Source organism: Caloenas nicobarica, chromosome 4 (genome assembly GCF_036013445.1).
Source record: "Caloenas nicobarica isolate bCalNic1 chromosome 4, bCalNic1.hap1, whole genome shotgun sequence".
Taxonomy (NCBI): domain Eukaryota; kingdom Metazoa; phylum Chordata; class Aves; order Columbiformes; family Columbidae; genus Caloenas; species Caloenas nicobarica.
This window is the reverse complement of record NC_088248.1, coordinates 42,253,801-42,270,784: the sequence shown is the minus strand read 5'-3', so window position 1 is coordinate 42,270,784 and position 16,984 is coordinate 42,253,801.

The following is a 16,984-nucleotide window of genomic DNA, read 5'->3' as shown; positions in this document are numbered from 1 at the left end:
CCAAACACAAAACAAAACCAACCAAACAAACAAAACCCCCAAAACAAAACAAACAAAAAACCAAACGAAACCCAAAACTTGCAATAGTTTATTCAAAGGGTAAAGCCTTGAAGATATTTCAGAAAAAGTGTCCAGCAGTGCCTCTAGGCTATCTACATACTAAAACAGATAATGGGGAAAAGGAGAAAATTGGTACCTGGACAGAAGTAGAAACGTAGCCTTCTTGCCAATATTTCATATATACAAACAGTGCTCTGAGATATGTTCTCTTAGCCTGAGTATTTCACATTTAAGATTAACACCTCAAGGAAAAATAAAAGGATTTAGGAGAAGATGATCTTGGGATGAAGAATTTGCCATCTCACCTTCAGGTTTAGGTGTTGTACTTTAATGCTGTCCTGAAAAACATTAGGATAATATTTGTTTAAAAGCATAGATGGTATTATAAGACCCATGAAGCTCTAATAACAGACTGACATAAGTGAGATTTGCTGGGCAAAATACAATGAGAACCATAGCAAAAACTGTCCTAGCAGATGCAACCATTCTTTACTTCTCTGCTACACAAATAGTACAATTCCTAGTACCTTCCCGCAAGCCTTTATCAGCTGCATACGTATATGCAACACTCCATTTTAATCAGCCTGAAGATTCAAGGCTTGGAAGGAATAGCAGGGGTCTCAAATTATATTCCCAAACTAGTGAACTACGCAGAAAATGAGGAATGAATAAGCATTAAGCAGTCAGAGGCCAGTATTCAATCACCGAAAGAAGCAGGAAGAGTGAAAGATAAAGAAACGCCATTTTCACTGTCTTGTTTGGGCCTTGAAAATTGCTAAAAATAATCCTTCTTTAGTAAAACACACTGATTATAGATATAGAGATTTTTGTTTTATTCTCAATAGTAGTGTTTTATTAGATATTTTAAGATGTTTTTTTCTCATGTCTGTGCCATATTTCTGATATTTTTATTTTAAATGTATTTGTTTAGGCATCAGTAGCATTTCTTGAAGGACTCTTAGGAGAATACTGTTTTCCTAGCATAGTTTGTAATTTTTCAGTCCAAGTTCCAGTGAAATGAAGACTATTCTTTCCTTCCCTTGAAAAAAATTATGACATTGGGATTTAAATCATTGCTATTCACAAACTGGCCTTGACAAAAAAAAAGGCTGAGGATTATCTCTTTAGCAACTTTTGAATCAAAGCTGCATTATTGATATGAAGCTAAAAAGGCTTTGCAGTTCTTTATATAATTAAAAGCAACTGTTATTATGGAAATTTTTCAGAACAGCTGTTGTACGGGAAGAAAGGTACGCTCTTCTCTATCAGTAATCCCTTTAAATCTCTGACATGATTCATAGCTCCTCAAACAATGCTGGTAAATTAAACAAAACTGGATGCCTTCCATACATATATTTATTACTTGCACCCCTATCAGCAAGTCATGTAAGAATGCAACAGCAGAACTCAAATTGGCTAGTGAAAGAAATGTGAATGTCCCTTTTTATGAACTGTATTTTTATTTTTGTTTTCTAAAATACTCATTTTGTCCAAAAGTGGTGTCTGGCTTGCTGATGAAGCCATACAAGCACTGGCCCAAAGAGCTTAAAATCACTACTTTATTCTTGAACCTCAGTCAAGGGTAACAGATTGGAAGGGAAGGATAGACCTTGCTGAGTTTGGTAAAGGCTAGAGACAGTTTCAAAAAAGGATAAAAAGCTTTAGCTCATCATGAATTTCTGCCTTTCCTTGTGGAGAGTGTGTAAACATTTTTCCTACTGGCAGGAAGGAAGCGCTTATCAGTACGGCAGCTGAGGTTTTCATTTCCTTTCAAGTGCCAGATTTTGCACCTGGGCCTCAGCAACCCTGGCTGTACATACAGACTGGGGGACGAGATGCTGGAAAGCAGCTCTGTGGAGAAGGATCTGGGGGTTCTGGTCAATGGCAAGTTGAACATGAGCCAACAGTGTGCCCTGGCAGCCAAGAGGGCGACCGTGTCCTGGGGTGCACCAAGCACAGCATTGCCAGCTGGGCAGGGAGGTGATTGTCCCGCTCTGCTCTGCACTGGTGCGGCCTCACCTGGAGCACTGTGTGCAGTTGTGGGCGCCACAGTATAAAAAATATATTAAGCTGCTAGAGAGTGTCCAGAAGAGGGCTACAAAGCTGGTGAAGGGTTTGGAGGGGAAGCTGTATGAGGAGTGGCTAAAGTCACTTAGTTTGTCCAGCTTGGAGAAGAGGAGACTGAGAGGAGACCTCACGGCAGCTACAGCTTCCTCACAAGGGGAGGAGGAAGGGCAGGCGCCGAACTCTTCTCTCTGGTGACCAATGACAGAACTCGAGGGAATGGCAGGAAGATGTGCCAGAGGAGGTTTAGGTTGAACATTAGGAAAAGGTTCTTCACCTGGAGGGTGGTGGAGCTCTGGAACAGGCTCCCCAGGGAGGCAGTCACGGCCCCAAGCCTGACAGTGTTCAAGAAGAGACTGGACAAGGCCCTCAGACACATGGTGTGAACTGTGGGGTTGTCATATGCAGGGACAGGAATTGGACTTGATGATCCTTGTGGGTCCCTTCCAACTGAGGACATTCTATGATTCCTTCTTGGCTTTCAAGTGAGGGAGAGATTTGGAAAGGGGAGAAAGACCAGCCAAGATTTTTTTTCCCTCAAGGGGTGAGAAATACTAGGGAGCATAAGGAAGCAAAAAAACCCACCAAAAACCAAAAAACCCCACAAATGTGGGTCTCAAAGACCAGAATTGGTTAATGACTTGCTGGGTTTCAGAGCATATAGATGTGGTGTTTTTTGTAGACATGAGGAAACTCAGAAACACAGAAGCCTGGGCTTGTATGGAAGCAAGAAGGTGCCTCTTTTTCAAAGTCCAGCTGCTGGGGTGGAATAACCCCCACGCCACAAACGCCGGTCCGAGGACTGGCTGGCGGGGGAGCAGCGCTCAAGGTCCGGGCTGCTCGCGTCCCCCTGGTGACACGGAAAATGAGCCGGCAGTGCTCCCGTGTGGCAGTGAAGGACACCGCAGTCAGTGCGGCTTCGGAGTGTACAGAGCCGTCAGGTGCAGGGAAGCCATCATCTCTGTTTAGTCAGCACACGTGAAGACACATCCAGACTCCTGAGTGTAGTTTTGGATTCTTCAGCACAGGAAAACGTTGACAAACTAGTGAGAGTCCAGCCGAGCTCCGCCAATATGTTTAGGGGCTGGAGTACATGATAGACAGGGAGAAGCTGTGAGAGCTGTGTTTGCTAAGCAGAAGAAAAGATCAAGGCTTTCTATGCTTCTCTCATTGCTGTCTTCACCTGCTTAAGGAAAGGGGAAGTTGTTGAGGATGCAGAGGCTCTTCTCAGAGGTACACAGCAAAAGGACAAGAGACAATGCAACATATTCAGGAAAGGAAATTTTTACTATATAAGAAAAGCAAAAATTCATGATGAGGGGTTAAAACACAGGAGTAGGTTGTCCAGGGTGCATATCAAATCTCTGTCCTTGGAGAATGTTCCTGGGGAAAACCCTGGGGAACCTGATCTCACTTTTAATATTGCCTTGCAATATAAGTGGGATGTTGGATGAGGTGAACAGCAGAGGTCTCTTCCATTCTGCATGTTTCTATGAGTCTAAGATACACACTGTTTGTAAGCCAGATTTCGCTGGTTTTGAATTCTGTGTGAAATTCTTCATGTTACTTAAACAAATTTCAAAGTGTATTATGCACATGCTGCAGTCCTTACTTATGTTTTTGCCTTCTGCTAATGAAATACTGTATCTAAGGGTTGTTGGCAGAGGACTGTCAGTAAAGGGTTGCTGATTAAATTACTATAGCAGGAAGACGTGGGCTTCTGTGCAATAAAGTTTCCCATGATTTGTGAGGTGAGGAGAGTGTTGATTTGGCAGCAAGATTATTTGGCAGGGTATAACCTGATAGAAGCTGATGAGGAAGATATTTGACAGGAGTACTGGAAAGTTCAAAAAGGACAAAACCTTGCTTTTGGATGCACTTTTTCAATTTAAGGGTTGGCAACACTGCAGTACCAGGAATGACTTATTCCTTTTGCCTTTGGATATTTTGAACTCTCTTTACTGTATTTCAACCTTTGCCTTCAGTTCCCTCCTGCAGACTTCATAAATGGTGAGAAATTTGTATTAATAGACTGTGGCCCATCACAGGCTAAGGCGAATTGTTGAGAAAGTGGTTGTGAACTGTGCCTGTTCTACTACCCATGTTAAGTCAGATCTAAGGAAAAGAGAAGCTGTGTAAAACAGTGAATAAAAGTGTCAGCACTGTAAAAGGTTTTAGATGCTGGAGTAACTAGGGAAAGATTAATGTTGGCTACTACTAAATAGAATTTGGTGGTGAAAAGAAAACCTGAAAGAACTGCATAAAAGACAGCCTCTAACTGGACTTCAGAAACATACTGGATGAGGATTATATCTACAGATAACATGAATATCTGAATCATGAAAGTACACAGTAAGAAGCTGCCCAAAGACATAACCAACTACAGTAGTCTTGGGTTTGTGCAGACTGCTGTCTTGAAAAGTAGGAGCCCTTGACTGTTTTTGTAATAGTGGGAAGATTCCACCATGGCTAGCAGGAGATTATATAAAATATTTACACAAATAGAATAAAAACTGTTGAGACTTGCACTGATGACTAAATGTCTTATATTTGTTTTTTCAAAGAGGGAAAGACCTTGCTTTTACCATCTGTAGGCTGATTTACCAGACAGGAAAACTACATCAAGCAGCTATGACAGAAGGGATGCAAACCACGAAAAGTCAGTGATACCACGTAGATGAGAACATTACCTAGATCATAATCTGTGAGAAAAATTATCTTGAGAATCCTCCATCTGTAGAAGTCTCTGTCCAAAGTAACTTAAATACAGTTCAGCTACTGCTAAATATTATAGATTCTACCCTCAAAGATGCAGAGGAAGCTGACTTCTCATAAGTCACTTTCAGCCTAATATGCTCTGGTTTAAGAGCACTTTTTTTTTTTTTTTTTAACTGAATGTTTATCTCTCTCAGTTAATTTCGTAGGGCTTCTTTTAAAAAAAGTAGGGATTTAATTCTAAGAATTGTCTGTCATCTAGAGCATTTACAGTGATCTGGTTGCTGAACTGTCTCTCAGGTGTCAGGAACCCAAAGATTTAGAGCTCTTCTCTAGCAACTTGTCAGCAGTCTTCGTTTTCTGACTTGCAGCAAGAAGCAAATAAAGTCAGTGAAGTTTTTCAGTAATTGGTGTAATATGTTCCCTGTGGTTAACATAGCCAAGCAGGTGGGCAGCCTCCTTTTACATCAGCTGTATCATCCAAACAATCGCCAGACAAAAGGTATGATGAATTATGTTGTGAGGAGAGGTGTCTGCCAAGGCACCATGGGATTAGTGTTAGAACTGGTCTTATTTAACATCCTCATTAATGATCTGGAGAAGGGAGTAAGCAGATCGTTAATTAAATTGGCAGATATTATACAGAAATGATTCTAAGATCCTGGGTAGACTAGAAGCAACGGCAGACTAAACCAAAGATGAATATTAAGAAAACAAGAGTAATTTGGGAAAACAGTTTCTTTTTGCCCACAGCAACATCTGGGCCATTTTATAGGGTGTGATTGCATGTACATTTGTATCATCTGCACATTTAAACACCGGGTTTTTTACAATTAAACACTCAGAAGCATTACAGAAGTAACAGCTACATAAGATCCAGGGTTTCCTTGTTTTTAGCAGGAATGAGGGGGAAGGTAATGGTAGAAATGCTGTGTTTTGGTTTCTTACTTGATCAAAACACTGAACTACAGCATCTCTTTAAACAAAGTTTAAGTGATCCTGTCTACCCTGCATGTTTGCCTGTCAATATCAATATACCATTTATCAATACAGTAATTTCTGACCATTCCTAAAACATTTAAGTGGACAAAGCTAAGAGTAGCATTTGATAGACCCCTCTACAGATGCCCCAACTTTACTTTTTTAGATCTTTCAGCTGGTTTTAACAAGTAGCTTTTAATGAGAATTGCATATGGTCTAATAATGTCACCAAACTTGTTGAATTATAAGATTTTTTTAGAAATAATGAGGTTTTCAAAATTAATTCTCCTTTAATTCCTTACTGAATTAATGTTGTATCAGCAGATTTTAATAGGGTCAATCTATCCATGCTACAATCACCACAATAGTCTAATTTCCCTTTTAAAATTTATTTTTAAAAGAAAAAATGAAACTCATTATTTATCTGCCGATTTTATACAAGTACAGAAAAGAGTAGCTATGATCAGCAGCTCTGAAAACCAGGCACATACAGTCAAACAACATAGAATACAACTGTGCTTGAGTTTTCAGAAGTTGTGAATGTATTTCAGGTGTAATGTTCCATAAAGACTTCATACAGAGTGTGCTTCCCACCCGTGTCAGTGAGATGGAGCTATCTAGGCCACGGTGATGTGGGCTGCATACATTTCCCTCAGGAAAGTCAGTTGTTTCTGTAAATTGTGGATAAATCCGCACAGCATGGGTTAAGTTGGAAATAAGCAGCGTTCTTGCAGTGCTTGGAAGTCTGTGTTAACTCTACTTGCAAGCACAGGCAGCTGGCTCCTGGTACAGCAGCACTCTCAGGAGGTAGCTGGCAATATAGCAGGATCTGAATAAGTCAAAAACTAGAAAAGTATTACCGCAGATACATCTGTCAAACTGGGGGATGCAGGAGAAAATGAGGTGGTGACAGGTTGGGCAGAAAGAGAAATAGCATAATATGAAGTGAGTTAATGATGCCAGCAATTTTAAGCAGTCGAGAAGGTAAGGGCTGCAAAGGCAAGGTGGCACTTTATGATTTATGTGCAAGAAGTTGGCAGGGTGATATTTTTTGAAGTGTATGTTTTAAGCTGCTAGGCTAAGTTCACATGTTCAATTTCACTGTTGTTCAGGATATAATTATAAAGCCTGTGTTGCTGGAATTACACAGTTATTCAGTGATTGGCTATCTCTGGTTTTACAGTCCAAGTGGGATGACTTGCTATTAAGAAATATTTATTGAGAATCAAAGGTTTTGTTTTTCTTATGCCAGTTTTGTGCTAAAAAAGGTCCATTAATTTCAATTGAATTATTACTGCTGACTTTACCCTATTAAAAGGAAAAAAGTTTAACTGGATTAAAAATAAAGATTTTTTTTAAACCATATCCTTTTCCTGGCCCAAGAAGCCTATCATTTTCATCCCACTCATAAGAAACTTCAACATCTGCTGGATAGCAAAAATAAATCATGCTGTTCCAGTTACCTGAGCTATTATTCATACTAATAGGATAAATTAAAAAAAAAAAAATGAAAAGCAGTAGAAAACTTAAACTGAGCTGTGGTATTTTCTCTATGAAAATCAGTGAAAATTGAAAAGGTATAAACTTTGACAAAAACCTACAATATAACTCTAAAAATCTTCTAATAATGTGAAAAACCAAGGTGTTTCTCACATTTCCTTGGCAAGAATTTCTTTTCAGTGTCTGTTTGCTACAGTTTATTTCAAGGTTGGGTTTTTTTTTGCAAAAAGGCGTGTACTTCTTTGGTGTTACATGTGCAAGGTACATTTCGTGAGCTGAGCAAGTATTGTTGGGATGAAGCATATGTTATAGATATAAAATATTATTAATGTGACCTAGATTTGAAGACTCCTAAAAATAAATTAAAGAAGACGAAACAAGTTGATCTGGGTATTGTGTTAAAACAATGTTCATTTGACCATCCATATTTCCTGACTTATCTAGTATCTCAAACTATTATTTTCTTGCTAATCGCAGTCTTAGGTATGAGCTGCTGAAGCTCTCACTTTAGGTGGTGACTTCTTATGCTAGAATGAGTTTGATATCTCCTATGGAAAGGTGCCTGAACAGTGTTTAATGATGAAACTTGAAGCTAAGGAAAGAAGTTATCCAGAGGGAATAGTGCTCAGTGCATTGTATATTAAGGGGCATTTAAAGATAATAAATAACAACTCTCAAAGGAAGCTTGTTGAAGTAAGTTTGCAGTAAATAATGATGAATAATCTTGTAGCACAGCAGCTGAAATAAGCGAGGGGTCAGGTCAGCTTGTAGTGCAGTAGTCACTGGTCACTGTGAGGGTAGTAGCCTTTAAAATGGCAAAGAAAATGGGATGTGTATTCATCAGTGTACGACTGATGTGCTGACAGAACCCTAATTATGTCATGAACACAAGAATGCTGTAATACAACTTCACCATAAGGGACTCAAGGCCATAAATTTATTTTACCAGATGCTGTGTGGAAGGAAAACCTATTGCAAGATTTTTTTTTTTTTATGAGACTAGCAAAGAGGTGTTGATCATTGAATCAAGTAATGAATTCCCAAGATCATGGTGATCAGAGAGAGCTAAGTATCTATTTGGTTTAGGAAACATCTGTTAAATAATTTCTCCTGAGTCTCATCAGTAGTTGGCAAGTCTCATTGCTTTAGCAATTTTTTCATTATTTCTGTGTCTATAAAATGGCACATGTTTTGTACTACTGGTCTTTTCTGTACTCTCAATGCAAAATAATAACAGGTATTTCATTTCCAACCTTTGTTAGAATTTGGAACAATATATAAAATAATTTAATGCTTTTCAACTGCATAGTCCTGAATTGGAAATTTCAATTTCTGTGCTAATATACATTGATGAATATGAAAATAACCTATATCTAATTTATGAGCTACACATCTAGCTCAGTTTCAAAATTAAGACCTAGATATTTTGAAAATTAATAAGTAACTGTGGCCTTTACTGTGTTAGTCTAAAAGTAGATGTGCCATTACATGTGCTTCTTTTTTTTTACTCTGCACACAAAGACAAGTTTCTAATGAGCATCTATTAAGAACCTGATAATCACATCTACACTAATTTTAGAAGAGAAAGCTACAGAAGTAAAATAGGCTAGTCAGTCATAGGAATTGGTATGCCAAGACAAATAAATAGTCTATTTATCTATTATTTTAAAGGAACTGTCAATAGCCAGCATGAAATACTCCAGCACAGTTGAAACAAGTTGTGCAGTGGGTGCATCTGTTTAAAAACAAAAATCATAATAAAGTTTTTTTCAGTTAGGCTGAGGCTCAAATTACCTTTTCACATTGCCTGATATGTCTTTAAAAGTATCAGTGCTAGGAAATTCAGGCTTAAGAACTTTAACACCTGGATGAATTTGAGGTCACTTTACCTTTAGGTCATTTTAAAGTAACCTACAGTTTTCTACACAAAGCTCATGGACAAAGGAGATGCTTTCCAGTACAGTCTGTGAAGCTTACCCTCTTGACTGGTGGTGCTTGGGCTGTGCCAATCTGCTGAACAAGGGCTGGGCACATGTACGGACACTCTTCATCTTCTTTATAAGGAACTACGCTTTTTCATCAAACAAAAGTAAAAGATACATGTGCGGATGCTGGTGGACAAAATATTTAGCCACTATGCTTCTGTTTCATCCAATTTAAGCCATATTTGAAGAAAATACTTTTTTTTGGTATTTAGAACAGTTGTGCATTACAGACCATGCACCACAGCATTAACTTTGCCTGTCAAAGATGCCACTTTCTCCTATCCATACCCTATTTTCAAATCTTCACCAGACTAATATATACAGCGGAACTGAATGAAAAAACGCCAAGTGTACGTATTGTTCTTAGAAAAGGAATAGGCATAAAAGGAGGGGGCATCTTGACTAAGATATGCATGATAAAAGTTAAAGTCATGAGAATTTGAGTTGTGGTGCATGATCTGTTTTGTATAATAGTTATGGTAACAGTGGAGTTTGAATAGGGGGATATGTGGTATTATTTTACTTTCGTTTCCTTGCTTTTATTGGTTTGTCATAACATCTGATATATCTAGCAATACTCTAATTGCTTTACATCGATGAAAATGTATTTTAATATTCTGTCTAGTGTAACAAATTATCATTAAATGTATGCTTTTTCTGTGTGCTGCTATCACATTGTTATCTTATGATGGAGAGTTCAACACATTAATTATGTGCTTTATAATAATATTCTCTTTTAACTTCAAGCCTGTTGTCTTTCAATTTTGTTGAATGGCTCTTTGCTCTTACATTATGAAAAAGAATAAATAGATGTTCACATTTACTTCTTCAGATTCAACTTAGATTAATTGCTTTTCAGAAATTATGAGCAGTAGCAAAGAATTTAATCTAGAACTGAAAGAGATAAATGATTTTAAAATATATGCATGTGTATGCATTCTCATCTTCCCTACAGCTTATCATACTTCAGGAGCATGACTATATCTCCAGTTGACCTGGCTGTATGTAACTCCCTGATAGTTCCTCTTCTTTTCATGCTTACTCTCTACTGGTCACCATCCTCCATTCCTCAGTATTTCTTTTTTATGCATTAGACATTAGCAAGCAAATATGTACTTTTGACTATGTATGGAGTGTCATCATCTTTATTTGTATGCTGTGTTTTCTCTAATAGTCTGTTTCCTTAGAATGATTTTAATCTGACTTTTGCTTCTCTCAAAAACAACCCCATATTGAACATCCCCAGCATCTTAATACAAGAAGGTTTGGTACAGTTACACCATGCTTGTCTTAATTCGTTAGTAACTGGAGGAAAATCACTATTCGCAAGGTAGTGAATAGTGTCTTCATATCTAATATGTAAGGTTTTGTTGCTTCAGCAACTAAACTGCAACTGTGAGATCACTGATGCATGCAACGGACCTGGCAAATACAAGTCTGTGTGTACTTGTGCCTGAATTCCTATAGGTAGGAAAATTACTTAGCTAAGCACTCATGCTTTTTCTCTGGTGCCAGATTTATGAGTGGAAAAGGATTAGTGTTAACATGGGAAGCCTAACTGTACCATTAAAGACGTATCAACTGCTGTGAAATATCTGAAGAATTTATTCCAAATCTGAGTTAGAATAACTCTGGTAGAGGAAGGGCGTGACAAGGCTGTATAAATTATCATTATAAAAAATGACAAAAACTTCAAAAAAAAAAAGAAAAAAGAGGCAGACAGACAGTGGCAGGTGTCATCTTTGGATCCTGAGTACTTTTATAGTCATCTGACTCCTGAATTTCTCCCATTTATTACTATCAAAGAGAGGATAAAACAGCTTAGCTTCAAGGCAGTACCTAAGTTCTTTACATATAACTCCAAGCACCTGGGTCTCTTCAGAAAGAAAAGCTATTCATCTGTCTGTCTCCAGCCTGAAACTGGCAGTTCCCAGGCACTGTTTGCCAGGTATGATTACGTCAGTTGGCACAAGACATTAGGTTCACTGTTAAACTATCACAGACTTCTAAGAAAGAACTGAGTTCCCTAGTTTTAAGAGCTGGTAGTTTGTATTTCTTTAAATGCTGAGGCTAATACTGCAGAAAGATTGATAGCAAAGGGTATAATGATTAAGTTGTTGTAAAGGCTGCAATCTTCTAGAATCCATCAAAGTCTGTAGCAGAAGATCTTCCTTAAGACAATTATGACTAGTTCAGCCTGAAATTATGCCAAATGATGCCATATGTTCATCAGTGGATTCGCAGGTCATGCAGGGATGCATTGACAAAGACAATGCTGGAAAACAGGAAAGCTTTTCTAGCTAGAGAAGCTAGAAAAACAACAGAGTGAGGATTTTACCGAATGCTGTTTTACTATGTTTTAGAGCAGACCAGAAGTACGTACGTGGGCAGTTACCGTATCTCCGTATCTCAGGTGGGGTGTAGTAATTAACAGCTGAGAAGTGGCTATCTCCAGCTGAGCTCTACCAGAATATTCACTGATTATTAGCTTTATTGAAATCATTCTGAGAAAGTAGTGTTGTTTATAGTGTTTAACACTACCTAACCTGTTAAAAAAAAAAGCTTCAGAGTACTTAATGCAGTATAGCTAGACTCATAAAGTTAGCTCAGAAAAAGAAAAAAGGGGTCAAATATATCGTTTGCAATAAATAGATCCCAAGTGCACATCCTCTGACTTTATTAGGCATACACTAGGGATGAACTTGACTCACTCTTCCTCTGGTTGATACTAACCTCCAGTTGCTGATGCCATTATTAAGTTAATTGTTTGGATCATCAATCTGTGTCAACGAAGCTTTCAGAGTGCTTGATGAGATTTCAAGCATCAAGCTGTGAGGCATTAAAAAATGATGAATTTATATCCAGGTAAAACGATGCCCTTCAGCTATAATAATGAATCACTACTTTGTTTACAAATGGGTGTTCATCATGAGACATGGCATGCACAGACATTTTTGAAGGGGAAAGGCATTAGCACAGTAAATGATCTTTGCAACTAAAGCTGAATACACAGCAAAGTGAAAAAGGAGAGCATGTCAAATTATCTTTTCAGAAAGGAATTATGAATGCAAATTCACACTGGTGTTGCCTGACCCATATTTAAATATTAACAAAAGATACAATTCAGTATTAAGATGTCCTTTCTCAGTAGAGTCAAATCCACACAATATACTTCTTCTAAAAGTTTCATTATTGAATAGAATTTCTCAGTATACACTTTTAGATCCTGGAGTTAATACTTAATCTTTTACTCAAAATGAAAAGCTACTTCCTCTTAACAGGCAGCAGGTGCCAGCGGTCTCCCTCCCACCATTCTGGCAGCTAAGGAAGATTCAACTATGTTGGCTGTCCTCCCCGCACTGCTCCTGCCATTGGTTGTGAAGATTGATATAATTTTGTTAGGCCTGTCTGCCCAAATAATTGTGTGATCACATCACGGTAAATTTACTGTAATTAGGTAGTCACACAAAGGCAGCGAATATACTACTGCACAGGCTCAAGCAGCCAGAAAACTTGCACAGAGTTGCCAGAGATCTGATATTGTGATTGCCAGAAAATTACTAATACTGAGCAGATTATCATTATCAGAAGTATGCACATCTGTCTTGTCATACCTGGATCCAGGCTGGTTACCATCATTCCTATAATTAAATCCTAAGACTCCTGAAGCAGCCTTCTTAGGATGCCGTGTTTCTGAATGTCCCTAGATTAGTCTTGGAGGATCTTTTCAGCAATTGCCTCAACACATGTTGACAAGAAAACAGTGCCCTGGTCAAAGTGACATATTTTGGTGGAAGTTTTGGTGTAGAGGCAATAAGTATTTCTGCTAGATAACCAGTGATTCTGAAGTTAAGGAAAATTTGTTCTTTCCTCAGGGTGTGAGGAAGGAATTTGTGAAGTCAGTGTGCTACCAGCATTCTTCGTTTGCTTTTCTCTGTGTAAAATGCTTGTCAGCTGAGCCACTGAGGAGAAGGGAGGAAACCTCAAACAGTAAGACTTACAAGATGTTAACATGTTAGTTACCTGTAACATTGATCACATCAATCCCAGGGCTTGTTAAATTTATAATAGAACTGACAAAAACTTCAAGATACAAAGTAATTTTCCACCTTAAATTTGAAATGTGCTGGCAAAAGTTTTGTTTCTGGAAGGAGAGGATGGGTAAGTGATGGCTTTATTTTATTTAGAAAGTGCAATGAAATTCAGAATCATGTTATACAGCTTCAAGGCAGTAAGTAATATCTACAGTGACTGTATGTTAACAGGACTCGCTACCATAATGCATTATTGATTCTTTTTCATTAAGGCATTTTCTCCCCCTTAGTTCCTGAATTGTCTGCCAACATTCTGTGAAAAATTACAAATAGCTTTAGAAATTGTTTACATAAGGCAGGAGTAGCCTTGCAAAGATAGGCTGGAAATGTTGTAACGGATCCCGTTTCTACAATGCATCTCTAAAGAATCACCTTTTTGTTCAGAATTTTAATTTACAAACACAAATGATTGCAGTGCATTTGGCTGGAGCAATTACTGTTTGTCTGCCTGGCATTCTCTTGGAGATTATTGCTTCTGCAGCAGGAGCAACCACACATGAAACAAATTCTGAACAACTGTCGTTTACTAGCCAGGATATTAAAGTAACCCCAAGAAGCATCAATATAACTTGGTATGGTGATCTGTGTGAGATGGTGAACAATCTGTGAGGGTTCAGGAGTTGTTCCTGCTGTGGGAGCAGAAGCTTTCAACAGAGAGGCAGGGAAAACAGCTGAGAATGGTGAATTCCATTGTCATCTGACAGAGGCAATAATAATGAGCCTCCTCAGATGTTTCTTATTAGACTAGTTTAATTTACTTTCAGGCAGAAGTGCTTGTGTCACAAACTAGGCATGCTTAATCTGAAATTCTAGCCCTGTACCTTCAACGGTCCTTTACTACCAACTCATTCAATAGAACATAATATCACATTACCTTTTTTAGCCTGTAATTATTCTCTATAATTTTGCTGAAAAACAAACAAGCAAACCCCAAACAAACAAACCAACCCCCACCATTTCAGTCTAGTGCTGAGAATTCTGATTTTTTTAGATAATTTTGTCTATTTGTTATATACATCATTCACAGTAAGACCTATAAAATATAAAACAAATATATCTATACACAAACCAACAAAGTAATGCGTCCAGAGTCACATAGAGGGAGCTCTTGGTTATTTTTTCCAATGCAGTAATGCAATAAATATTTCTGGGCAATGACGTATTTTGCATCAGGATGAAGTTTGTTATAAGCTAAAGCAATAGCACCCCAAAATATTGTGGCATTTGCTGACTTTCTCATTCAACTGATACAGAAGAATTCGTTTTCATTAAAATGCAGATGTTTGCAGCTGCTATTTTTCTTGTATACAGAAGTTTAAAGAATAAATTCAGGGTGACATTGAAGCTTCATGAACCCCCATTGCTCAAATAATAAACTTCTCATTCTAGGGTGTATAAAATAATAACACTAACACTACAAAATTATTTGTAGAAGAATTAATACTTGTGGTGAACCTTGTGTAGTCTGGTTCCTTCCTTTATCTTGGATTTTTAATTATACACTTGGTTCCCATCATTGTTAACCTGTTATTTAATCTGCAGATGCAGTTGAAAACCTTTCATCTGTTCAGTGTGCTTGTTGTGTTTCTATTTTCCTTTTCCTGGAGATTTTGCTTTTCAGAGAATGTTTGAAGTCTAGCTGCTAAACAAACACTAGAAAGAATGAGGTTTCCTTCCCTGTTACTTATATAGGAACTTAAAAATTCATTTTTATCACAGATAATGTGAAAGCATTTTCTTTGGTAGGGAACATGCTTCCTAGGCCCTTAGGGTGGCAGAATTCTGTACAAGGAAAAGAGAAACTTGCACCAGAATCTTACGCTGCAGGTACTAACAAAAATACTCTTACGGATGTGATTTTCTAAAAGTGGCTGACCTCTCTTGTCTACTAATTTTCTACCTGTCATTGTATTTATCTTACAGTTGTTTACAGTCTACGAGCTAGACAAAGAAGTATTTTAAGAAGCTGCCAGTTACATGGGAGTTTTTAAAGAAAATGACACCTGTCAAATGCAACATAGCTTATGAAATAATATTGTATGATATGTACAAGCTTTGACATTATTTGAAATTCAGTGTGCTGGTCTTTTTTGTTTGATAAGCTAGAATAGTTACGTGAACTGGCTGACTGTCAGTCATGAAGGGCTAAAGAAGCTGGCTGCTCAGACAGGATGCTTTAGTAAGTTTTGCTGGCTGTGTTTTGAGGTGCAGGTGTGTGGTGTTCTCTCGCATCACCATTGTCCCTGTCTGAGTTATTCCAATAAATCTGTAGAGCATGAAGGATTTAACACACTTCTAGAATAAATTGAGATAATTTCAGTCATATCAATGAAGCTCTTGCTATAGAAGTGAAGGTCTCTGGCAAACTCTTTTGAATACTTTAGCAGCATTTTTTGTTGTGTTAATGGTTTTAAAACTTATAGGAAGTAGATTCACTACTTGACATTTTTACATCAGTTAACGGTAAAGATGTCTACTCTTGTCTATCTCTTTGAAATATTTTATGGGTCTTCAAGTAGGTGTTTACTGTAATACACACAATCTGAAGCTTTAACTGATACAGCAGCATCAGTAAAGCAGAATCAGTAGTAGGAATCAATGTTGTTGAAGGTGAAATGCTGTTCACCGATTGCTGATCGCTGAAGAGGCTCCTTTTGATGTTGCTTGTCTGATAAAGTGTCTTCATCTCTTGGGAACGAGAGCCCAATACTCCTGGGTCAGAGTATCCCAGGACAGGGAGATGGGGTCACCTCGTCTAGTTCCTTGTTTGGTTTTTATTGGAAGATCACAGAATATGTATCCCTTGGAAAGCAATTCTTTGGATGCTCATTATAAGGTCCTGTCCTTTATAAACTCTGAGGAAGAATGTTTTTGCCTAGGAAACAGTAAAGCATATTCCTGGCTTTTAGCAGGAATAAAATGTGTGTCCCCTGGCTCGGTTCCCAAATTCTACTGCTCTTCCCCTCTTACATGGAGTACAGAAGGATTTCTTCCTACTTTTTCCTTGCAGTGGCCTGCTCTGTACCCCTGTGGTGTTAAGCTCTGTAGAGTTCAGGTTAAGGTTGTAGATTCTCTTTAAGGCACAGGCTCGTACAACCTGTGAGGTGATGAAGAGAGCCTGTGTGTAAGGCATGCTAGTGTGCCTCACCTCTGCAGTACATGGGTCACTTTGGAATGGGGACAGGAAACACTGTCCTGTTTGGTGTAGATATTCCAGCAGGCCAGCCCTATGCAGACAGATACAGGGCACTCTACCTTAGGAAGGCTGTTGGCTTCCAGGATGTAGAAGGGCCCTGGGAGGACAGTATAGACAGTAACGAATGCAGAGATACTGCCCTGGCCCATGATTTCCACTATTTTTGTTACAGGACACTGCAGGGGTAAGGTAGAGCTCCTTATGTAGTGCTGTATAATAAGGTTGCAGAATAGCTGTTGTATAAAAAGGTTGGAGCTGGAACAAATCCTGGAAGGTCTGCTGTGTGAATGCAGGAAGGACACTTTATGGAGAGGTGCTTATACGGATGCCTGTACTAGAATGACCCTCAGGAATGTTGTGGACATAATCAATCACCAACTAAAAGCAAA